Source organism: Hyaena hyaena, unplaced genomic scaffold, assembly GCF_003009895.1.
Source record: "Hyaena hyaena isolate Hyena2069 unplaced genomic scaffold, ASM300989v1 scaffold_85, whole genome shotgun sequence".
NCBI lineage: Eukaryota > Metazoa > Chordata > Mammalia > Carnivora > Hyaenidae > Hyaena > Hyaena hyaena.
The window spans coordinates 3,500,845-3,526,665 of record NW_024080717.1 but is presented as its reverse complement, the minus strand read 5'-3'; the positions used below and the strand labels follow the sequence as shown (position 1 = coordinate 3,526,665).

At 47.5% G+C, this 25,821-nt stretch overlaps 1 long non-coding RNA gene across 1 annotated transcript; it reads left to right on the top strand.

Annotated features, from left to right (window-relative positions):
• Positions 1-16,716: 16,716 nt before the first annotated feature.
• On the top strand, positions 16,717-22,862 carry LOC120233132. Its single transcript, XR_005528728.1, has 3 exons — positions 16,717-17,313; positions 20,528-20,659; positions 22,263-22,862. It is a non-coding gene; the product is annotated as an uncharacterized LOC120233132 (long non-coding RNA).
• The last annotated feature ends 2,959 nt before the right edge of the window (positions 22,863-25,821 follow it).

Sequence of the window (25,821 nt, the reverse complement as noted above, 5' to 3'; positions counted from 1 at the left end):
GAAGCAGCCAGATGGTGCCTTTGTCCAAAACATTCCCGAGCAGGGGCATCTGGGTGGCTCAGTCGGTTAAGCATCTGACTCTTAATTTCAATGCAGATTATGAGCTCATGGCTCATGGGTTCAAGCCCCATGTTGGGCTCTGTGCTCACAGTGCAAAGCCTGCTTGGGCTTCTCTCTCTGCTCCTCCCCTGCTTGCACACACACACACACACACACACACACACACACACACACACACATTCACTCTCTTAAAATAAATAAACTTGAGGGGAAAAAAAAAACTATATAAAGCATCCCTTGCAAGTTCCTGTACAATTGCCCACCACCCTCCCCTCTTACTTCTTAGACTTTGTGGAAGGAAGACTAATGGCCCCCAAAGATGTCCCCCAGAACCTGTGTCTATGTTATGTGTTATCTGGTGAAGGGGGGTTCACGTTGCTAGTTGCTAAGTGGCTAACCAGCTGACTTTAAGATAGGGAGATTATCCGGAATTGTCTCAGTGAGTCTAATATAACCACAAGGATCCTTAGAAGTAGAAGAGGGAAGGGGCGCCTGGGTGTCTGCCTTCAGCTCAGGCCATGATCTTACTGTTCATGAGTTTGAGCCCCGCATCGGGCTTTGTGCTGACAGCTCAGAGCCTGAAGCCTGCTTCGATTCTATGTCTCCCTCTCTCTCTGACCCTCCCCTGCTCATGCTCTGTCTCTCTTGCTCTCAATAATAAATAAACATAAAAAAAATTTTTTTTAAAGATTACTTCACACTCTCGAATCTATGACATAATTAGATGAATGTGAAATATCCCAAGTATAGTGAGGCCAGAGCACAAGAACATAAGATAGGGGCCAACAGTAGCGTATATATGACCAACTGACAAGAAATGGCCCCAGCAGTAAGATTGTGAGAAGGAATGCTAGTCTACGAGAACCTGGAGGTGGGGTGGCTGCCATTCAGCCGGCTGACCGGAGTCACGTGCGACAAGGTACATTTCAGAAGCAGCACAATCGTGTCTAGATGGGTAAAATGTCGAGCCTTGGTGAACTTGACACCCATGCTTAACTCATCATGTCCAGAGAAACTCCTAGAAACAGAACAAGCTCTGATCTGAGCCTCTTTCAGATGGGTCTCCCCCAGACATCTTAAAGTGAGCAAGTGAGTGACTATCACTCTACATATTAGTTTCAAAAGATGCACCATCTTTGCATCCAGTTAGCTGGACAGACTCAGTTCAGATTTCCCCATGTTCTCAGATGCAGTAAAACCCGGGCCCAGAGGCTAGAAATAATTCTGGACACATACCAGAGTGCCTCCTAATACATAATGATGGTTATTACTGTTAATGGCTTTCCAAACTGCTCCCCAGGTCCCCCGAGCGGCTCTCCTTGCTTATTCACCTGAGTGAGCAGGTTTCGGGAGGAAACAGGGCATCTTTGCAGGGGAAGTAATGCAAGAGAATATACAGCTGAAGATTTTGCTCGAGAAGTTAACACGACTTCTCCCATATCTAATGGGAGAAGATACTTGCAAATGAGAAAAAAGGTTAACATGGGGAAAAAACCAGGATCCCATCAATAACAGAAGATGCTTCCATTTGAGGAGTGGTAAAGGAGCATGTGTACAAATCAAGGCGGCCCTCAGTGGCAGCTCCGATGGCCTGAGGGGCCAGGACTTCTCTGCTGGCGGAGGGGAGCTCTCTTCTCAGATGCTCAGCAGCATCCCTGCCTGGATGTCCTGCCAGATGCCAGCACAGAGTTGTGACAACTAAAAATGCCTCCAGACCTTCTCGAGGGTGCCCTCCGGAGAGGCTACGTCGCCCCCAGTTGAGAACCAGTGCAGGAAGTTAAGTAGTGGAGCAAACCAAAGCAGTCATGAGACAGTCCAGTCGGGGTCTCCGGAAAGCAGGGAGAGAAGGAAGAATGTGGGGAAGGTCCGATGGGGGTTCTAGGAGTAGAGTCTGGGAGCCCCCAGCAACTGGCCAAGACCTCATTCACCTACAGGGGAGGCTGGAAACATCAGCCGCTTTCATGGCCAGAAAAAACAAAACCAGTCATGAGGCTTGCGAGCACATCATATTGTCCATCACACATACACGCCTGGAAATGTCTGCCCCCGCCCGGTACGAAATCGCTACAAGAACGCGCACAAACCCAAGCGTGTAAACAGTGGTTGCCTCGAGGGAGGGGAAATGGATGTCTGAGAGACGGGAGAGGGCAAGAGGCTTGCTTTTCACTATTTGCACACTTGTAAATAAAATTACAAATGGTGAAAATGGTATAAAGGCCATGACCACGCATGACGATTAAAAAAGAATGAATTTTGTTTCTTTTTATTTTTTAATGTTTATTTATTTTTGAGAGAGAGAGAGACACAGACAGACAGAGCACGAGCAGGGGACAGACAGAGAGAGGGAGACACAGAATCCAAAGCAGGCTCCAGGCTCTGAGCTGTGAGCACAGAGCCTGAGGCGGGGCTCGAACTCACGAGCAACAAGATCATGACCTGAGCCGACTGGCACAGCAGAAAGACTACTGAAATTGCCAAAGTCAAACAATTAACCGACTGAGCCACCCAGGTGCCCCTAATTTTGTGTTAAATCATCACTAGGAAAATAATGAAAGCTTAATGCACATAACCGACAAAAATAGACATAAACGTTTTCACAGATGAATGTCAAGTTGCCTGTGCTATTAAAGACCAGATTTTTGTCTTCCAGGGGGATGAAAGGCAGGGCATCTCAGAGTCAGTTCGTGTGAATAGGCTTTCACTAAAATCAATTATATCTGCTTCTTTCCATCACTCTCCCTCCACCTTCTGTAGCTTACAGTTCTTGATCTCCCTCAGAGTAATTGGGGCCAAAATATGTCTCCAGGAAGACATCGTATAAAAACAGCTCAGGGGCGCCTGGGTGGCTTAGTCGGTTAAGCGTCCGACTTTCGCTTAGGTCATGATCCCGCGGTTCGTGGGTTCGAGCCCCACATCGGGCTCTGTGCTGACTGCCAGCTCAGAGCCTGGAGCCTGTTTCGGATTCTGTGTCTCCCTCTCTCTCTGATCCTCCCCTGCTCATGCTGTCTCTCTCTCTCTCTCTCCTAGAAATAAATAAAAATATTAAAAAAATAGTAATAATAAAATAAAAAAAAATAAAACAGCTCAGAGTGATTTTAATGTAATTCATGACTCAAACAGTGTCATAAGAGTTTTCTCCTTTCCTATCTGGAAGTTCCTTGCTGTACTATCCATTCTAAATAGGTTTGCTAAACATATTTTACCAAATGTTCACAAACAGGTAAATATATGGAGAGATTCTCATGCAAAGTTCACAATTCTTGTTGAGGTGCTGCACACAAGCTTTCTCTTTCTTCCCATTTGGCTTGCAGAATGGAAATCCCATGCGGGGAGCAAAGTTGTTTGGGGTGTGTTGTTTTGTTTCTTTTCGTAACATTTCCTGATCATTAAAGCCCTCTTCATATGTTCCCTCCCCCTCCTCCTCAGTATGTCCAGTTCAGGTGCTGACTACAAAGAAGAAATGCATCAACTTTCATTACTACAGGGCAAGGGTTAACAGGTCTGATAGGCCCAACAGAAAGACTACTGAAATTGCCAAAGCCAGTGTTTTAAATTAAGGAGTTTTAAAAGTTTTTAAATCTATGAAAAATACTGCTGTTTTAGAGTAGTTAGAAGATAATTTTCAGGTCACCATTCTTACACGCTCACTAGATTAAAATTTGGATTCTTTAGAATCCTTGTTATCAGTCAGCTTTTTCTGTGTAACAAACATCCCCAAAACTTAAGGACCTAAAACAACTACCATTCATTTTGGTCAAAAATTTGGGCGGGGCTCAGCTGAGGCGATCTTCTAGTTTTGGCTAGGCCCATGAACCTGTAGTAAGTTTCCAGGTGAGCTGGAGATTGGCTGCTTCTAAAATCGTTGATCTCTGTGCCATATAGTCTGTCATCCTCCAGAAGGCTCGGCAGAGCTCTGAAAAAGAAGAGGCATATAACACCTCTTACCATCTAGGCCTGGAAGTGACAACACTGTCACTTCAGTATCATACTCTATTGCCTAAAGCAAGTCACAAGGCCAGACCAGAGTGAAAGGGAAGGAGGGTAGATCTGACCTATTGATAGAAGTATTTGCAAAGTCATGTTGCCAAGGTGCATGTGTACAAGCAGGCAGAAGGATCATGATCATTCTCACAAGCTGCACTGGCATTTATTTCTATGTGCCTAATCACGTTCTTCTATATTGTACTTATTAAAATTTAACCCTATGGAAGAGAATGGGGCAACAGAGTGGAAAATCAGACATCTCTATTGGATTCTGATTTGACACAAGCCCTGATATGTGAATGTACATTATGTTCGAGCTTTGAAGAGTCTGGCTAGGGGCACCTGGGTGGCTCAGTCAGTCAAGCGTCTGACTTCAGCTCAGGTCATGATCTTGCAGTTGGTGGGTTCGAGCCCCGCGTCGGGCTCTGTGCTGACATCTCAGAGCCTGATGAAGCCTGCATCAGATTCTGTGTCTCCCTCTCTCTCTGCTCCTCTCCTGTTTGCACTGTCTTTCTCTCTCTCTCAAAAATAAATATACATTGAAAAAGAAAAATAGAAGAAAATCTGGCTAAATATCTGTTCTCAAAACATAACACTGAGCATCAGATTCTTAAGTTACTCACAAAGCTACCTGTTTTGTTGCTTGGTAGAATAATTACCCATCTCCCGCGGCAGTGGAAAATCACATGATCTTTAGAGAGATAATGCTGTTATGGCAATGGAAAAAAATTTGATTTGATATAAGGTTTACGTAGCTAAAGCTCATTGATGTTGAACAAAACAGCCTCATTATTTTTGTATTCCATTCAAAATGCAAAGGGTGGTGACGGAGGAGAGACAAGCCAAACTTATTAAATGGTGGGGGGGGAGGGAGGAAAGAACCATGAATTTCTTGTTCATGAATAAGAGGCACAAGCCAAGAATAATGAAAAAGATAATCAGTAGCATCATCCCTGGCAAAGCTCATGCTTCTGCCATAACTAACAGTGTCCTGTGGCTCACAGCCTGTGTCCCCTCAGCTGCACCCCACCACCCCACTCCCACCACTTTACGGATCGTGGATCTACTGAGCACATGGGGCGTGATTTTCTAACTCACAGGGGACTGGGAGAGCTGTACCGGATTGTGTCCTTACCAGGCTGTTAATATTTGGAGCACATTTTCAAGAGATAAAAATACCCATTCTTTCATCCTCAACATCTTTGGTGTTAAAATAAGAGAAAACGCTTTTGGAGACGGGGCAACAATTATACATTACTGAACGTATCGTAAAAATAGGGGCTCAGTCGGTTAAGCGTCCAACTTCGGCTCAGGTCATGATCTCATGCTTCCGTGAGTTCAAGCCTCGTGTCAGACTCTGTGCTGACAGCTCAGAGCCTGGAGCTGCTTCGGATTCTGTGTCTCCCTCTCTCTCTGCCCCTCCCCTGCTCACGCTCTGTCTCTCTCTCAAAAATAAATAAACGTTAAAAAATTTTTTAAATAAAGTCCATTGAGTGAACCAAAAATATCTGAAGGGAAACCAGTGCAATGAAGAAATAATAATCTGGACCCCTTAACCTATAGGTACTTCCTCCTCTTCCCTTTAATTAATGTAATAAATAATTTATTGGGCACTTAATGTGCACAAGGCATTGAGCTAGTATTGGGTAAGTGTAGAGATTAATAAAACATCAGCTCATTCTCTCAAGGAAATTATAATTTACCAGGGAAGAGAAACGCTTACTAGATAACGGCAGTACAAGATTGAAATGAATGCAGTCAGCCCTCCCAGTTCACGGATTCTGAATCTGCAAATTTGCCTACTCGCTAGCATTTTTTTGTCACCCTGAAATCAACACACGTGGTGGTCTCAAAGTCATTCAAGGACACGTATACAGCAGAGAAAATTTTTGAGTCTCTTGACATGCACATTGCCAACATAGCTCAAAGTGACTGCCTTGTTTCAGCTCTGAGACCGTAAACAAGTCTCTTTTTCACAGCCCACCTGGGACCACATTTTTTTGCTTTTTTGTGCTTTCTGTTGGTGCTTTCACTGTCGAAAATGGCCCCCTAAGGCTGACACACTGTCTGGTGCTCCTGAGTGCGAGAAGGCTGGACTGTGCCTTACGAGAAAATAGGTTTTCGTTAAGTTTCCTTCAGGCATGAGTTATAGTGTTCTTGGCCATGGGTTCAATGTGCACAAATCAATAATGGAGATGAAATAAGATGTCTTGTTTCAGGACAGGAAGGTGTATAAAACAAGCTTAGTTACTGATAGGTGGATGAAAGTCTTATGACCAGAGCCTTGTAGGAACCTGACCCTGTATGTCTCCTGGGAGCAAAGTTCACTATTTGGTGATTCGCTGTTCGTGGATACTCTAAGGAACATCAATACTGCAAATAATGAAAATCAATTGTATATCTGGAATGAATGAATGAATGAATGAATGAGTCACAAGAGGGATAGCTGAAATGCTCTGAATGTTCAGAGACAACTTCAGTTGAAGGAAAGGAAAGAATTCATTGGAAGATGACACACGGGAGCTGAGCCTTGCTGAGTCAATCAGGGGTGGGCAAACAAAATTGATTATACACGCCCAGCAGGGTGGAACAGCAGAAGCAAAATCATACGTGTGGAAAACCTTGGCAGTTGTCCTGCTCAAGAGCACAAGTCCCAAGGTCTTAGAATCGCAGTTCTAAGACACAGAATGCATGGTTGACCTGCAGTAAGTGAGTCAATTTCTGGTGAAGTAGATTATTAGTAACATCTATCTCATAAGGCCGCTGTGAAGATTAAAATCTGCTACAACTTTTTGTAATATTTATTTATTTCTGGGAGGGTATAAGAAGGGAGGGGCAGAGAGAGGGGGACAGAGGATCCAAAGCAGGCTCCACACTGACAGGCAGACAGCAGCGAGCCTGATGTGGGACTCGAACTCACGAACCGTGAGATCCTGAGCTGAGCCTGAAGTCGGACGCTCAGTCGACTGAGCCATCCAGGTGCCCCAAAATCTGTTACATCTTAATCAAGAGCCTCCACCAAGATCCTCGTGTATGTTAAATATTTAAGGCAAGTCAGCCGTCCTTGTTGTTGCTCTTTCTGTTACCAGGACAGTAGATATTTCCATTTGGCTCCAGCATAAGGCATATGAGGCAAAACTGGGGGAAGTAGCACCGAAAATACGTTCTCATCGAGTCCCAAGGACCTTGGATTCTAGGTGAAGAAACTGAGTGTTCACGCCATAGCACTAGGGAGCAAGACTATGTTTTTAAACAGGGAACAGGCTTGACGGTTTGGTCCAGCCTGAAGCTGGCAGGAGGGAGATGGATGGCCAGGATCACAGCTGGGGCTGGGAGACCAGTGAGGAGAGGGACCAGAAGGAAGGTGAGGGTTCCAGGAGGAAGAGGAGAACAGGGGTCATGATGTCTGCAAGAGGTCAACTCAGGAGAGTCTAGCTTAGCTACAGGCCACTGGCAGCGTTTGCATCTTGATCTGGAGCAGGTTCCATGGGAGGGTTTAGGGTGTGACAATCGGGGAGCCGTGACTTAGCATAGGTGCACTTTTCTGTATGTGTATAGACTGGTGATTTGTTAAAAAGTGCTCTAAAGGTTGTAGGCAGGCGGACTGGTTGGAGGATGGATCATTTATTTAAACAAGATGGAAAAGGAGCAGTGTTGGGAGGGAGGATGCAGAGTTCAGTTTGTGGTCTGTTGATTGATGATGATTTTGGTGGAAAACCTTCAATCTCAGAATCAAGAATGGGGAAGCAAGGCTATATTCTCGTGGTTCTTTTTTTTTTTATGCTTATTTGTTTGTTTTGAGAGAGACAGACAGAGTGAGTGGAGGAGGGGCAGAAAGAGAAAGGGAGAGAGAGAATCCCAAGCAGGCTCTGCACTGTCAGCATGGAGCCCGATGTGGGGCTCGAACCCACAAAACATGAGATTATGACCTGAGCCGAAACCAAGAGTCACACACTTTACGGCCTGAGCCACCCAGGCACCCCTATTCTCGTGCTTAAGCAAAGCACTAATAAAAAGGGAGAGAGGAAGAAAAGGAAGACTGGCCTTAGGCAGAGAAATTTGAGGTATTTCTTAACAATTAGGCTGACATTTTGTCTCCTCACACAGGAATAGCAGGCGCTTGGTTACAGGCTTCTGTCTCTACATAGATCTGATTCCAGATTTTCCTACAGGACAGGAATGTACCACAGCCTGACTAAAATCTAATAGAACAATAAAAGTTTTGCAAGTGTCTGAGCTTTGCTTGAAACACCAACTGTCCAGCGGGAATAAATAGGTGCCCACAAAGAAGGTTTTAAGTGTCCTCACTCTTCCTCTGTTAATCCAATTCATTTCCCTTTGAGAAGTAGCCTGGGGTAGAGATGGGGGCTAAAACCAAAAAGGTGAAACCCTATTTCTCGTATAAAAACAAGCCTCTGTTCTACTTTCAAGCGCAAATGCGAGTAATGAAAGACGACAGCTGTAACGGGCTCCCTCGTCTTAGTTATACTGTGCGTGCTCATTAAATAGCAGGGGGTACATAGGGCATTTATTTCAATAAAAACAATTAAGTATATACGTTTTGTCTGCTCAGCGTTAATGATTCCCTGTTGACAGGGCGGCATGCGGGGTACTTCTTGAGTTTCAAAGCAAGATTATTAAGCAGAAGTGACTGTCAAGTCTTATAATTTGGGTAACTGCCAAACAGACCAAGGATAAAAGCAGAAAAAGGAAAGGAAAGCAAGAGACTGATTACCTGAAGCACTTTTTTTTTTTTCCTATTTGAAAAATTGCCTCTGAGGCCCTAACACTTATCTGCTCTGGCCATGCAGCCTCCGGAATGGAAGGCCCACCGTCATACCCACACGGGACCGCACAACCTCCTCGCTAAGCCTGGGAAATCACTTCTAAGCCACCTTGAGGGTGTCACATCCCAGATGAAGGATTCATTAGAGCAAGTGTAAAAAGGGAAGGAAAACCCATCGAGGGCTGTCTACACAACACTGTTCTCTCTGGAGCTGAAGGAGGCTGGGCCCTTACCCGAGTACTGACCAGATTGGGTGAACATCCATAGTTCATTTTGATCCTCTCCCTAAATAAGACATAGTATTTGTCCTAAGCTTGAAAAAAATATTTAAACTACTGTATATTCTCAGTGAGCCAGAACGTACTCCAATCAAAGTTATGTTTTAGAAACCCTGATTTCAAGAAAGAAGTAAATGATAAACCAGGAGAAAGTGTCTGGGACTTCACTGAACACGCGACTTCCAGAGGGAATCTTGGGGGCTGATAAATGGAAATCAGCTCTCAAAGCACAGGGGAGGACTCGTTAGCCCACTGGCCCCCTCTGCGTGTTCCAGAGTCAAAGGGCGATTAAATTAGACTCAGCGTGCTGACCTTGATTCAGAAGGACCAAAAGAGTTTTTTGAGAGTTGCAGCAAGAAAGAATCTGACGACACCAGAAAACTCACTTCAGGCCCCTAACCCTCTCCCCAAGGTTTACCTGTGCTTTGAAAATGCACCTTCTTCACAATTAAGGTAAATCCGAATAAAAATTAAACAAATAAGGGGCGCCTGGGTGGCTCAGTTGGTTATGCGTCCGACTTCACTCAGGTCACGGCTCAGGTCACGATCTTATAGTCGGTGGGTTCAATCCCCTCATTGGGCTCTCTGCTAACAGTGAAGAGCCTGCTTGAGATTCTCTCTCTCTCTGACTCCCTCTGCTTCTTCCCCACTCGTGCTCTCTCTCTCAAAATAAATAAACTTAAAAAAAAGATTCTTTAAAAAAATTGAACAAATAAGAAAAAATAAAAACTAAATATTACAAATTATATATACCAGGAAATTATGATTCAACTAATGGGAAGTCAAACGTCTTTTATAATTTCTGCTCACCTCTTGTGAATGGGGCCCCCCACGACAGCATGCAGGGGCCCAGTCTGGGTCTGAGCTCACACAACTGGTTAATTGCTGGGCCCTGAAAAGGCACCGGGTTCCAACATGATTCACTGAATGCAATGGCCTTTGCCATTCATGGTTGCTTGGCCATTGACCCCAACGTGTGGATCCAGTTAGGGCAGGGTTCATGCTTGACATTCACAGGCAGGTAATTGTTGCTGGGACCACTCTGTGCACTGGCCTCTACCCGTGAGATGCTGGAATGTACCCTCACCCATGTTTGCAGACACCCAAAAAGGTATCCGGACATTGCCAAGTGTTCCCAGAAGGGGCATGGGGACAAAAAAATTTCTCCCCAGTGAAATCCCTGGGTCGGCAGATAGGGATGTGGCCCTCCCTATCCAGATGTCATCTTCAAGCCCAGCCAGCCACCAAAGAACTACCTGCTCCTACAACCAAGAAAAATAAATCATAATGGCTTCACCTCACAATTATACATACAGCAGCTGCCATTGTCCTCCAAAACCTGGCTCTTGGATTCCTGTCTCCAGTATAGGCAGTGAGACATACTTTTGATCCCTGAATACGAATCCTTGGGCCTCCCTCTTAACTCTGTATTCCAGATCCCCAGTCCCCGCACTGGGGACTCCAATATGGATCAGCCCAGGAACCTTAGAACATCCCCAGCCACCCTCATATCTCCACCATCCCATTCTTACCTCCACTCAGTCAACACAAGGTGATTTACTACCCATGACCTAGACGTGCTTCCGCTCACCTGAAGGATAACATAGCAGAGGAATCTGCAAGTTTGTTGGATTGAAACAGATTCTGTCTCATCAGTTGCCTTGAACACTTCTCTTTCTACTAAGGAGCAACCGATTGAGGATTCAGCCTTATCATGAGAAGTCAGCAACTAGTAAGTGTTTATTCAGTGCAAAGCAAGTCCAGGCAGGACCTGGCGGTCTGAGAGGTCTGCACTGTGCTGTCATTCAGCTGCGCACAGGAACACGACTCTTCTTGACACTTCGTCGTTGCTTCCTCTACACCTAGAGGAGCGCCTGAGATATGCCGATACTCAAGAAGTATTTGTCCAGTCAGTTAATTCACTTCTCAAAAACATCAGGAAAATGAGTATTAACTAAGGGCAAATTGCATGTTCCATGCTGGTTCAAGCAGAAGGAGTAAGTGAAGGAACGAATCGATTAATCAATCAATGATTTCTTGAAAAAGCGGTGACTTTCTTTCTTTTAAATTTTTTTTTATGTTGTATTTATTTCTGAGAGAGAGAGAGAGAGAGAGATGGCGTGAGCCGGGGAGGATCAGAGAGAGAGGGAGACAGAATCTGAAGCAGGCTCCATCCAGGCTCCAAGCTGTCAGCACAGAGCCCGATGTGGGGCTCGAACCCATGAACCATGAGATCATGACTTGAGCTGAATTGGAGGGGCAGAGAGAGAGGGAGGCACAGAATCCAAAGTAGGCTCCAGGCTCTGAGCTGTCAGCACAGAGCCTGACGCGGGGCTCGAACTCACAAACCGTGAAATCATGACCTGAGCTGAAGTTGGGCTCTTAACCGACTGAGCCACCCAGGCTCCCTTCTCTTTCTTAAAGTCAATTGATTTGGGATTTAATTGTACCTGCATCCAGAAGCACCTACGTTAGTACATGAGGGAATCATTTGGAGGTGTGTCTATGCCAGGGGTCAAGAATGTCAGGGGCATCTCGGAATTCTGCCTGTTACAACCTCTAATACAAAAATGGTGGGTCTCTCGCCACTTGAAAGTTACCACTTTTTGGGGCATCTGGGTGGCTCAGTCGGTTAAGCGTCCGACTTCGGCTCAGGTCATGATCTCGTGGTCTGCGGTGACTTCGGCTCAGGTCATGATCTCGTGGTCTGTGGTTCGAGCCCCGCGTCAGGCTCTGTGCTGACAGCTCAGAGCCTGGAGCCTGCTTTGGATCCTGTGCCTCCCTCTCTCTCTGCCCCTCCCCTACTCATGCTCTGTCTCTCTCTTTCTCTCTCTCTCTCTCTCTCACAAACACGTACACATTAAAAAAAATAAAAGACAGTAATTTGGCTCTAAGAGCCCGGCCTAAGGGAAGGTGAAATCTGGCCCTCCTTCCCTATTCTCCTTCTCTCCCGGCTCTTCCTAGCTCTTGCCTCCAGGCCTCAGGTCTGGAAAACTCCCCTGATGATCCATAAATGCAAGCCACATGTAAGAAAACATGCCCAGAGGTGCCAGGGTGGCTCCAACAAGGTTGAACTTCTGACTTCAGCTCAGATCATGATCTCCCAGTTCACAGGTTCAAGCCCTGCGTTGGGCTCTGTGCTGACAGCTCAGAGCCTGGAGCCTGCTTCCGATTCTGTGTCTCCCTCTCTCTCTCTGTCCCATCCCTGCTCTTGCTCTGTCTCTCTCTCTCTTTTTCAAAAATAAATGAACATTTTTTAAAAATACCTGGTGCCTGGGTGGCTCAGTCAGTTAAGCATCTGACTTCAGCTCAGGCCATGACCTCATGGTTCATGAGTCCGAGTCCCACTTCAATGAGCCCGCTTCTCTCTCTCTGTCTCCACCTTTGCTCACTTGTGCCCTGTCTCTCTATAATAATAATAATAATAATAATAATAATAAAAGTGCGCATCTCCCTCTTGAAGCTCGCTGCTCAGTGCCTCACAGCCTCCCGGGTGGCCCAGCAGAGGCTGAAGAAATGGGCATCGTGAGTGGGAGGGGGGTGCAGTCAGGCCTCGGTGTGAAGCTTAGTGGCTGAAACAACCACCGAGAGGGCAATTCTGGCCCAGATTCTCCGGGCCCCTGTCCTCTCCAGCATCGATTCTCAACTGGGGCACTTTGCTCCCCATGGAACATTCCACAATGTCCGGAGGTATTTTTGGTTGTCACGCCTAGGGGAAGAAGTGTGCTCACAGAGACCAGACATGTTGCTGAAGCCCCCTCGACACAGGACAGCCCCCCCAGAAAGGATATCCAGCCCCAATGTCCACAGAGGCGACCTGGAGAAATCCTGATTTGCAAGCTGTGGTGGGCAAGGGTTGAAGCTCAAAGACACCACAGAAAGTGGTGGAAGCCAAGCTCCTATAAGCAGGTTTCTATGTTTGGAATATTTCATGGTTTTCTGCAGAAGAAAAAAAAAAAGGAAAGAAAAAAAAAAAAACCCCACCGCGATTTCTCAGGTTAAAAAAAAATACTGCCATAAAAACCACACGATGACAGAGCTAAGTTGTTTACCTGCCCACAGAGCAGCCGTAAGTGAAGACAGAAAACTGCAGGCCCATTCAGAGTCCCTCAGAGAGCTGCCCCGCGGTGCAAGGATTCTTGGTACCCTTCATCCATTGCTTTTCCAGCCTTCCTGGCGCTCCATGCATTTCCCTGACCTGGTGTATGTCTGCGGGATGCATCCAAGGCTGAACTCTCTCCAACACGTAGGGTAGATGGGCTTCGGTCCCAACACTGGACACCCAAACGGACTCCGTGAGTCCTTCTTGGAGATTCTACGGGAAGAAGGGACGTCATCAGTGGGGTTAACTGGAAAGCAGGACGGACAACGGCAGAGACGGGCTGGCCATTGAGACACGCCGTGTCTCTAAGTGGCTTCAGAGATCCATGGGACACATGGGTCAGAGAAGCACAAGCTGGGACTCATTCTCAGGAAGGCCCTCGCCTCCAGCTTCCCGCCCATGATCTTGAACCGACGGCAAGCCTCTGTCCTCTCAGGAGGGTGACGTGCTCCTGATGCATGGACACCCGAGGAACTTCTCTGCCTGCAGTGGTGAAATCACGTCCTGCTGACTCAGAAGAGAGGGTTGCGGGTGTTTGCATCTGACAGACTCAGGAAGGCCCACGCAGAGACCCAGAGTTAGAGCGGCTCACGGGCAGATGATGGCCAAGATCTCTTTCCAGTGGGAGACGGGAAATAAAAGCCAGCACCGCAATCAAGAAAAATGATTCCCTCTTACTTTGTATTTATTCTGGGGGCACCTGGGTGGTTCAGTCGGTCAAGCATCCCACTTCGGCTCAGATCATGATCTCGTGGTTCATGAGTTCGAGCCCCGCGTTGGGCTCTGTGCCAACAGCTCAGAGCCTGGAGCCTGTTTCAGATTCTGTGTCTCCCTCTCTCTCTGCCCACCCCAACCCCTGGCTCGTGCTCTGTCTTTCTCTCTCTCTGAAAAATAAACATTAAAAATTTTTGTAATAAATAAATTTATTTTTCATGTTTAGTTTTTTTTTAAAGAGAGAGCATGTGGCAGAAAGGAAGTGAGAGAGAGAGAGAGAGAGAGAGAGGGAGAGAGAATCCCAAGCAAGTTCCATGCCCAGCACAGAGACTGGTGCAGGGCTCCATCTCATGATCCTGGGATCACAACCTGAGCCAAAATCAAGAGTCAGATGTTCAACCGATTGAGCCACCCAGGCACTGCCCCCGCCCCCATTTTATTTTACGTTTATATCAGTCTTTACATTTTCTGGCTTTCCTTCTTACCTGCTTTCTTTATGAATGCGTAAATCTTCAGTTTCTATACAACAGGATTGATACATGCATATAAAGAGGCACTTAAAGAGTCATCAATTTCATCTTGTCTTTTCGTTTTGTTGTGGCAGAAGCAACCAGCCTTTCAACAGATTCCCCAGACACTCCTCATTCCACATTTACATACACTCTTTCTTTGCACACTTCCATACACTCCTTTTTTTTCTTACAAACGGTTTATTGACAAGTTGCTTTCCATATAACACCCAGTGCTCATCCCCACAAGTGCCCTCCTCCATGCACCTCCCCCCCCCCACACCCATCAGTCCTCAGTTTGTTCTCAACATTCAAGAGTCTCTCATGGTTTGCCTCTCTCCCTCTCCCCCACCATTGCTCCCCTTTTTCTCCCCCATGGTCCTCAGTTAAGTTCCTCCTAATCCTCCTATACGGCAAACATATGATATTTGTCCTTCTCTGCCTGACTTATTTTGCTCAGCATAACACCCTCAAAGTCCATCCATGTTGCTACACATGGCCAGATTTCATTCTTTCTCATTGCCATCGAGTATTCCACGGTATAGATAAACCACATCTTCTTGATCCATTCGTCCGTTGTTGATGTACACTTAGGCTCTTTCCATGGTTTGGCTATTGTGGAGAGTGCTGCTATGAACACTGGGGTCCATGTGCCCCTGTGCATCAGCACTCCTGTATCCCTTGGGTAAATTCCCAGCAGTGCTATTGCTGGGTCCTAGGGGAGGTCTATTGTTAGTCCTGAGGAACCTCCACACGGTTTTCCAGAGGGGCTGCACCAGTTTGCATTCCCACCAACAGTGTAGGAGGGTGCCGGTTTCTCCACATCCTCGCCAGCATCTAGAGTTCTCTGATTTGCTCACTTTAGCCACTCTGACTGGTATGAGGTGGTATCTCAGTGTGGTTTTGATTTGTATTTCCGTGATGAGGAGGGACATACACTCCTTCATCCCACATTTGCTTTGCTCCATAACAGTCTCCAGGAAATGGGGTACTTAAAGATCACAATCATCCTCTTTGTTTTTTTAAGTACGCTCTGTGCCCAAGGTGGGAGTCAAAGCCACAACCCCAAGATCAAGAAGAGCATGTTCTACTGACTGAGTCAGCTGGGTGCCCCATTCTCTTCCTTTCTTTTTCTTTCTTTCTTTTTCTTTGTGAGAGCGTGTGCACACACAGGTGCGTGAGCAGTGGAGAAGCAGGGGAAGAGGGAGAGAGAGAATCTTAAGCGGCCTCCATGCTCAGCACGGAGCCTGATGCTGGGCTTGTGAGATCATGACCTGAGCCGAAATCAAGACACTTAACCACCTGAACCACCCATGCACCCCCATTCTCTTCCTTTCTCAATGTTAGTTCAAGGTCCCCATAGTTTTATAAGAATCCTGTAATAGAAACAACTGTATTGTCCGGGAATTTACTGTAACCATCACTGATGGTTTTGAGCTCACCAGGGGCCCTCTGTCTTTTTTTAGTTCAGTGAAATTTAACATTTATTGAGTTTCTACTCAGGGCCGAGCTGTGTGCTGGGCTCTTGGGAGTGGGCTCGGTACAAAGTTGAATCAAACATCCATTCACTCTCGAAGAGCTTTTGCGGCTGTTTCTTCTCTGCCACATGTGAATGAAAAAAATGAATTGTTTCACTGAACAAATTAACTGAGGGCTCACTCTGAGCAGAAACTAGTAAAACCCATCCAGGGGATAAAAATCGACAAGAAACACGGGTGTCAGGGAAATAAGAAACCGGAGGTAAACCCAGGGGTAACCACAGCACACAGAATTGATCCTACAGCCTCTACGGTTCCGGGAAGGGGGCGGTGCTATGTTTACCTCCCAGCTCCCCAGCTGCCAACCGAAGAGAGAAACAAGATCACCTGTGTGTCCGCAGTATAAAAACATGCAGGAAAAAAAATATCCGAACTCTGCAACTCTTCTGGAAAAAACATTCTCTTCTCTTATTCTCCTAACATGAACTCCTCTGTGGTGTGAAACTAATGATGTTGCTGGAAGACACACAGGGAAACAAAGTCCCCCGGGTGTGAAGGCAACAGGTAGAAACACAGAGGTCGCACGCCAAGGAATTGAGGAAGGACCCCTCGACGGACCTTGCGGAACAAGGCACACTGCAAACGGGGAAGGCTCCCAGAGGCAGAAAGAACAACTTTCTCAGCAGAAAGCCCAGCCTAAGTGAAGACAGAGTTCGAAGGAAACAAAACATCTTTTGAAGCAGGCAAGCTGCCTGCAGTGGCTTGAGTGTAGGTAGAAGCAGGTCAGAGGGGGCCGAGCTGGAGAGGCAGGTGGAAGCTAGACTGCAGAAGTTCCTGAAGGTGAGGTGAGGGGTTGAGACATGATTCTGTATGCTGTGTTTTGTCTGGAATGGGGAGATATGGGAAGTTTATGACACCAGCCAGGAGCCCTGGGGGTGATGGATTCGAAGAAGACAGGGTGCCAACACTGAACCCACAGCTGGCGAATAACAGCGTAAAGATGAGGAGGACATGAACTGGACAGTGGATGGGGAAACAGGCAGACAGAGAAAGAACCATGGGAACGGGGCATTGACTGGCTTTGGCTCATGGCTCAGTCCTTGGCTTAGAATCTACATACTCTGCAAAGTTTGCTAGATGCAAAACTATGGATACGACAATATATATATGATATATGAGGAACTAAAGGATACAACAAAAAAAGGCTTTGGGTTTTATAACCTGAGCATCCAGAAGGATTCCGTAGCATTAAGCAGACTAAAGAAGACAGAAGGGTCTGAAGTGTGTTTACGGCATACAGATGGGAGCTCTGATCTGCGGTTGCTTGAAGGGCATCAGTTGCAAAGGGGCAGATGGGCCGATGGAAATGTTCCACACCTTGATCGAGATGTTCGGTACCTAGGTGAGTACGTTTGTAAGCCCCGCCCAGCACACACCTAAGAGCTATGTGTTTTATTCCACATTCATTTACCTCCATAAGTTGAATCTTTTCAATGAATTTAAAATTTCCAGCACACACAGTTAAAGAGATTTTAGTTCTGCCTTCAAGGAGTTTGTATAAGCAGATAAATACAAAAGAACCCAACAATAAGGAGAAATATAAGGTGCAGAATATAAAGGCCAGAGCGTAGTTCTGGGTGGGGTTCGGGGAGGGGCTATTTGAACTGGGTTTTGAAGAATAAGTATACTGGAAATAAAACCACCATAAGGCAGAACAGGAACCGTAATTTGCTAATGACTCATGGCGTGATCAAGTTCAGACACATTTATTGCAACACGTTTTGAGGCATAATACAAATCTGCACAAGGATATGCCTCCGAAAGAGACTGTCGAGCAGTGTGGAAGAACACGGGTTTGGGGGTGGGCTGTTTTCAGGGTAAGCTCCAGCTATGCCCTTTATTGGCCTTGTGGCTTTGGCAAATTACACCAGCTCCCTCCAGTACACATGCTAATATCTCTACTATCTGGTAGTGGTGAGAATGAGGTCCATCAATGAACGTAAAATTCTTCATCCACAGCAAGTGTCTGTGAGTGTAAATTCAAGATTTGATTACATAACAAGGGCCTGTGCTTCAGATTAAAACGATTGTTAAAATATGGGGCGCGTGGGTGGCTCGGTCGTTACGCGTCAACTTCGGCTCAGGTCATGATCTCACCATTCGTGGGTTTGAGCCTGCATCGGGCTCTGTGCTGACAGCCAGCTCAGAGCCTGGAGCCTGTCTTCGGATTCTGTGTCTCCCTCTCTCTCCGATCCTCCCCTGCTCACGCTGTCTCTGACTCTCAAAAATAAATAAAACATTAAAAAAAATTTTAATGATTGTTAAAATAACACACCAAACAATACCCATAAAGTTATATGTTTATTTTCAAATATTTCAAGTCTGAAGGTTTTAAGGTTTTAAGGTTGGTGTTTTTCACCTGTGAACCCCTGGGGACCTCCTGAATTTAATTTAGGACTCCCTGCAGTGCCTTATGTTAAGTCCAAACATGTTGAACGTTTATCACGATGATGCATATCTAAAACAGAACGTTCTACCCATATGTGGAGGTGGGGGGAGGTGTGCACCGTGTGTGCCGTGGACGTTCTTTCCTCCTCAGTTAAAAGAACACACGTGGAGATCATGTGTCCCAGCTGACTGTGGGAGGCAGTGAATCACACCGCACATTCTGACCCCTGGCCCCTCGCAGGGTGTTTGAGGCCCAAGAAATCACAGACAGGACAATCTGTTGGTGTAAAAGACTTCTTCTGGAAGTCATCAAGCCGCTGACTGATCTCACTAACGAACCGTGTGGCCAACACTGATCTTTCCCCAACCCAATCTCTTGAATCAACCAAATTGCTGGAATGCTTAGCAAGTCCATCTTCAAGGGGGAAACATAGGTCCCGGTGGAGAAGCGCTCCTAATGAGCTGCGCCCCGTGCAACACATCAGCACAGTCACGGCGAGGGACAGAGGTGAATGTGAGAGAGCAAGGCTGCTCGTGTTGGCTTTTTGAAATGATGATATTTTTTGAGCAGTCTGCCTCCCCCGCTGCCAGAGCGCTCGCCACGGCGGTCCGGCCCCGCTTGCGTCGTGGGCAGGCATCGGTGGGCTTGCTGACGAATCATAGGAAGTCAGTGGGTTTTTCTAATCCTTCTCTGGGTTGTCTGGTGGACGGAGCCGGTGTCTCCTCATTTCCACATTGTCTGATATTGATTGTAATGACAAGAACTGTCTTTCTTTCTAATTTCTTTTAACGTTTATTTATTTTTGAGAGACAGAGCATGAGCGGGGGAGGGGCAGAGAGAGAAGGAAGCAAAGAACCCAAAGCAGGTGCCAGGCTCCGAGCTGTCAGCACAGAGTCCGACGTGGGGCTCAGACTCACAAACCATGAGATCGTGACCTGAGCCAAAGTCGGAGGCTCAAGCAACTGAGCCCCCCAGGTGCCCCGAGAACTGCCTTTTTTTTTTTTTTTTTTTTAATTTACATCCAAGTTAGTTAGTATACATAGCAACAGTGATTTCAGGAGCTGATTCCTTCATGCCCCTCACCATCTAGCCCATCCCCCTCCCACACCCCCTCCAGCAACCCTCAGTTGTTCTCTGTATTTAAGAGTCTCTCAGGTTTTGTCCCCCTCCCTGCTTCTATATTATGTTTGCTTCCCTCCCTTATATTCATCTGTTTTGTATCTTAAAGTCCTCACTGGAGGGAAGTCATATGATATTTGCCTTTTTCTGACTGGCTAATTTAGCTTAGCATAATACCCTCTAGTTCCATCCATGTAATTGCAAATGGAAAGATTTCTTTCTTTTTGATTGCCGAGTAACACTCGTGTGTGTGTGTGTGTGTGTGTATGTGTGTGTGTGTGTGTGTGTACACCACATCTTCTTTATCCATTCATCCATCGATGGACATTTGGGCTCTTTCCATACTTTGGCTATTGCTGATTGCACTGCTATAAACATTGGGGTGCATGAGCCCCTTAGAAACAGCACACCTGTATCCCTTGGATAAATACCTAGTCGTGCAATTGCTGGGTGGCAGGGTAGTTTTATCTTTAATTTTGGGGGGAACCTCCATACTGTTTTTCCAGAGTGACTGCACCAGTTTGCACTCCCAGCAGCAGTGCAAAAGAGATCTTCTTTCTCTGCATCCTCGCCAATATCTGTTGCTGCCTGAGTTGTTAATGTTAGCCATTCTGACGGGTGTGAGGCGGTATCTCAGAGTGGTTTTGATTTGTGTTTCCCTGATGATGAGTGACATTGAGCATCTTTTCATGTGTCAGTTAGCCATCTGGATGTCCAAGAACTGTCTTTTACGGGGAAACTGTGAATATGCCCGCAGCTAACGAGCGACAGAGTTACTTCTGTGAAGTGAAGGACAGATTAAAATGGAAGAAGGAACTGAACATCTTATTTGAAGGCAACATGGATGAAGGGAGCCAGAACTATCTCTGAGTCTAGGAGGGAAGCTGTGCAGGTAGGGGAAGGCAATCATCAGAAGTGAGCCGTTTGCCACACCCCTTGTGGCTTGGGCGGCGTGCTGAGGGGCAGTGTTGTAGGAAGTCATGACTTTCCCCAGAGGCACAACGGAAGTGTTGCTGTGAGTCGATAACCGTGGATTTTAAACCTTCAGGGTCTAAGCCTTGGATAACCTTCCAGGATTCCCTGCCGATTTCAGATCTACCGTGCACTGACTACCCAGCTCCCAGCATGCGCTTCACAGACCTGCATCCTCATCCTGGCTCATGATGTAAGACCACACGGGGTAAGAGGTCAGAATACTGGAGTTCCAAGTTCAGCTCGGCCCTTGAGTGTTGGGTGGCGTCTCCAGTACTTAGGAAAGGCTGTGTGTTGTCTCTTAGCTGTGTAGTAAATCTTTCCAAAATACCGTGACTTTAAACAACCATTCGTTACATGTCAGAGTTGCTTCAGGTCCAGAATCCAAACAGGACACAGAATCCAGAAGGGCTGGCTTGTGCTTTGTTCACAGTATTTGAGCTTCTTCTGGAAAACTTAAAAGAAGAACCTGAATCGCGACGTCCGGGTGGCTCAGTTGGTTAAGTGTCCAACTCCGGCTCAGGTCATGATCTCGCAGTTCGTGGGTTCGAGCCCCGTGTCTGGCTCTGTGCTGACAGCCAGCTCAGAGCCTGGAGCCTGTTTCAGAGTCTGTGACTCCTTCTTTCTCTGACCCTCCCCTGCTCACACTGTCTGTCTCTTTCTCAAAAATAAATAAATTTTTAAAAAAAATAAAAAGAAGAAGAAGAAGAAGAACCTGAAGACCAGAAGCTGGAGGATCCACTTCTAAGGCAGTTCACTCAACATGGCACGCTGGTGGAGGGGTGCGGCATAATAGCGGCTCTCAAGCCACACCATTTGGGTTCACATCCCAGTCTATCCCTTGCTCTGTGGCCTAAAGCAAATTGCTTCATGTCTTTGTGGTTCAGTCTCCACATATTTAAAATGTGGTAGGTTAGATTACTGGCAAATATTCACTCCCAACAGCGCCTTCTCTCTACCACCCCCAGCCTTCATGGGAGGAGTATTTGTCCCCATCCGTCAGTGTTAGGCTCAGCTCTCTGACTTGCTTTGAACTCATGGTGGCCAGAGCGCAACTTCCCACCTCTTGATTTCAGGCTCAGCAACATGCCTCACTTTGCCAAGGCAAGAAGATTTGACACCCGTAGAGATTTGAAATGAGTTTGCCCAGTTTTGTTGTCCTTTTGCGTATCCTCCATCGTTATGCGAAAAACACACTCCAGTCAGGCCCCTGGCTCACAGAAAAAGAGACACGCCCGGAGTCACGTGAGCCCAGCCTGCCACTTGGAGCTAACTTCGGCTGTGCCTGGACCAGATGCCCTGAGTCTCTGCTGAACTGCGGACAGTAGACACTCTAGGAGAGATGAAGTGATGGGCATGTTAAGAGACAGAAATTTGTGGGGAAGTTTGTTACACAGTATGGCTGAGGCGATAGCTAACTGATACAGGTGGCAGCGTAGAACCTGTCACATAGGGCCATGCGGATTCTATGTAAGGTGCTTATAACATCGCCTGCTGCTAGGGCTGACTCAGGGAGCTTTCAACCTACCTCTCGGCATGCAGGGTGACTCTCCACCCCGTCTGCCGGCCCTCTTTCCCTGGTGCATGCATTTCACCTTGCCCCAGGCTTTCCTGTCTTCCACTGAACTCTGCCTCACCCCTCACACCTTTCCACACCTTTCCAGGTGGTGAGCAGCACATCCACCTTAGTACAATGGTGGGAAAATGTTCTATCCACCTCGCCTCCTCCCACCTTGCTGGGAATCAACGATTTGTTATTTCTGTTGGTTTTAAACATTGATCGGAGTCAAGGCCTTCTTTTGCCTCCCCAGGAGAAATGAGTCACGGTGAAGAATTCGGGCGAAGGATGTGGGGACAGGCAGGCTGCTTCAGGCCAGGAGGCGGAGGAGGGCTGCTGAAAGCAAGGACAGGGGCTCTGAAGCTGGCGGGGCTCCAAGGCAGCCTGGCCCCGCTGCACACAACAGCGCCCATTCATGCCCTTGCCAAGCCCTCCCCCCACGCTCAGGGCCGACAGTCCCCAGCTGTGCATGCAGGTGCCCATTGCTGACAACGTGAGCTGATGCTGCAAACCTTGGGAGAGGGGCCGGATGTCTGGAGCACGAACAGCATTGCCCTGGCCTCCTGTACAGGGCGTGTGACCTCCCCCCGGCGTGCACAGTGGAGGTGGGAAGCGGGAGGTGAGACTGGCCGGCCCGCTAGCCTGGGCAGCATTTCCCAACCTCGTCATTATGAGGGCCTGGCTCCTCCTCTGTGGTGGGGACTGTCCTCTGCACTGCACATTGCGGAGCGGCACGTCATGATCTCACAGTTCGTGACATGGAGCCCTATCTTTGGCTCCATGTGCTGACGGTGTGGAGCCTGCTTCGGATTCTCTCCTCCTCTCTCTCTGCCCCTCCCCCACTCGTGTTTTTTGTCTCTCTCTCTCAAAATAAATAAACTATTTATATATACATATACATTTTAACATTTATTTATTTTTGAGAGACAGAGAGAGACAGATCATGAGCAGGGGAGGGACAGAGACAGAGGGACACACAGAATTGGAAGCAGCTCCAGGCTCTGAGCGGTCAGCACAGAGCCCAACGCGGGGCTCGAACCCATGAACCGTGAGATCATGACCTGAGCTGAAGTCGGACGCTCAACCGACTGAGCCCCCCAGGCACCCGAATAAACTATTTTTAAAAATTACTTAAGGAACGCCTGGGTGGCTCAGTCGGATGAGCATCCGACTTCGGCTCAGGTCATGATCTCACGGTTCGTGGGTTCGAGTCCCACGTCGGGCTCTGTGCTGACGGCTAGCTCAGAGCCTGGAGCCTATTTCAGATTTTGTGTCTCCCTCTCTCTCTGACCCTCCCCTGCTCATGCTGTCTCTCTCTCAGAAATAAAAAAAAAATTAAAAAATTTTTTTAAAAGTTAAAAAAATAAAAAATAAAAAAAATCACTCAAATAGACTCCCAGGTGATTCTGATGCACATTCAAGTTTTTGAATCGCTGCTTAGTCATCACAGGCTCCGCCCACCTCGGCACTCAGCGAGGCCTCACTGGGCAATGAGGCCTCACAGTCCAGGTTAGGCCCAGGTTGCTGCTTGCAGCTCCATTTTGGGCTCAAGCCTCAATTTTGAGTTCCAGCCTCGGTTATGGCACTTGCACCAGCTCCCTGGAGCCTTGACGGGTCATTTTGTTGTCTGGGTCCCAGAATTGAGGTCCAGCACTACCCATGCGCAGGGCTGCCTGCACCTGAACTTTGCCACCACCTCAAACGCCTTGGGTGTCTGAACGGAACCAGGGGACGTCTGCACACCCATGTTGTGAGGGTGGCCCCACCCCTCCAGGAGCAGCCCCGGTCTAGGTCTCGTTCCCCAGCCCCGGTGGTGGCCGCCACCTGACCCCCAGCCAGCCTCACGGCTGCGCAGGAACCACAGGGGCCTCCAGCCAACCTGCCTCCCGCGCTATCGCTCCCGCCTTCCTACCTGCTCCAGAATGAATTCAGTCCTTTTTCAGAAAGAGCTTTCCTGCCACACAGACAATGAGACACATCAGAGATTGCAGGGCTTGAAGCCAGTGACGAGGAGGGAAGAGAAAGCTATGGCAAGAGTAAAGGTAGAGAAGACTAAGTGGGGAAGAGATCAGGCCCGAAGAGCATGGCAGAGACGCCAGACAGCAAAATGAATCACTGCCGTGGAAAGGAACGAAAAAACGACAGGAGGAGAGAATTATATATGAGTTGGGCTGGGAAGGACAAGCATGAGGTAGCATAAATAAATGTTTGGAGACCCAGAGGGAATTTCGGTTCCTATAAAGTTTCTCAACTAGCTCTAGAAGGAGGAGGAAAAGAAAGCCAGATAATGGAGACAGAATTTAACCTATAAACTCGTGTGGAAACTAGAATGTTCCCATGGGTCTCTGCATGGGAATTTGCCTCTGTGAGTTATTCGTAGAATGTTTGCCTGGCTTCTTAACCCGGGGAACAAAAGACCAAGGTCTTAAAGGGGGATCGTGGGTGAATCTTAATGAGGCTGATTGTATCCGCCTGGATTCTTAATTGTAAACAGCAGGACTTAACTCCTGCTCGTCTAAACAGAAAATGAATTTATTAAGGAATAATAAGTCATTCACAGGGTCTCCAAGAGGGTGCATCAGACTCGGGGCAGACAAGGTCGGCCAGGGTGCCGGAACACCACAAAACAGGCCCGGCAAAGCCCAGCCTGCTGACGGACGTGGAAGTCACACTGCAGCCTGACCTTGCGTGAGAGAGGAGGCTTTGCCCAGATGCCCAGGTACAGCAGAGAGTCCCATCTCCCAGGCAAGGCGTGGTGCAGACGTGTGTCTCTTAATATCCAGTCCTTCCATCCCGTTCACAGCCATTCTCAAGTCGAGGAGACTTCACCCACTGAGGACATCGGGCAATATCCACAGACAATTTTATCTGTCATCACTGGGTGGGGACAGGCGGTGGGGGAGTGGATGTCACGCGGAGGCCAGGGATGCTAACCACCCAGTGACACACAGGACAGCCTCCCACTGCAGAGAATGACCTTGACTTACATGTCCATCATGTGGGGGTAGAGAAACCTTGCCCGTCAGAATAAGACCTGCTGTCTGTCACTGAGACTCTGGCCATCCAAGAAAAAGAATGACATTCTCCAGCCTCACTTGCAGCAAAGTGAGGCCATGTGACCATGCTCCAGCCGTCGGGTTTTGGACAGAAATGGTGTGTGCAGCTTTGAGGAAAGGGGCTTGCACTCAATCCCTGTCAGCACAGCCTGCTGTAACAAAGCACCACAAAGTGACTTAAACAGCACGCATTTCTTGCTCACACTTCTGGAGGCTGGGAAGTCCAGCATCATTGGCGGGAGGAGCCGGTGCTGGTGAGGGCTTGGGCTCCAGCCGCGCATGGTGCTAGGAGACCTGTGGATGCTCCCGTCCTCAGCTGTCGTCTTCCAGGATTCCCTCACACATCAACGGCTTGCACTTCATCCCTGTCTCAGGCTCTGCTTGCGGGGGAATCTAACTCTGAACAGTTGTCTAACTTCAAGCCCAGCTCTAGGCATGAAGACAGTTTGGATTAATTAATGTATTTTTTTCATTTATTTTTTCATTAAATTTTTTAAAATTTATTTCTGAGAGAGAGAGAGAGAGAGACAGCGTGAGCAGGGGAGGGTCAGAGAGAGAGGGAGACACAGAATCTGAAACAGGCTCCAGGCTCTGAGCTGGCTGTCAGCACAAGCCCGACGCAGGGCTCAAATCCACGAACCGCGAGATCATGACCTGAGCCAAAGTCGATGCTCAACCGACTGAGCCACCCAGGTGCCCCTATTTTTTTCATTTAAAACAAAAATTATTTTAGAGAAGAGCAAGCAGGGGGAGGGG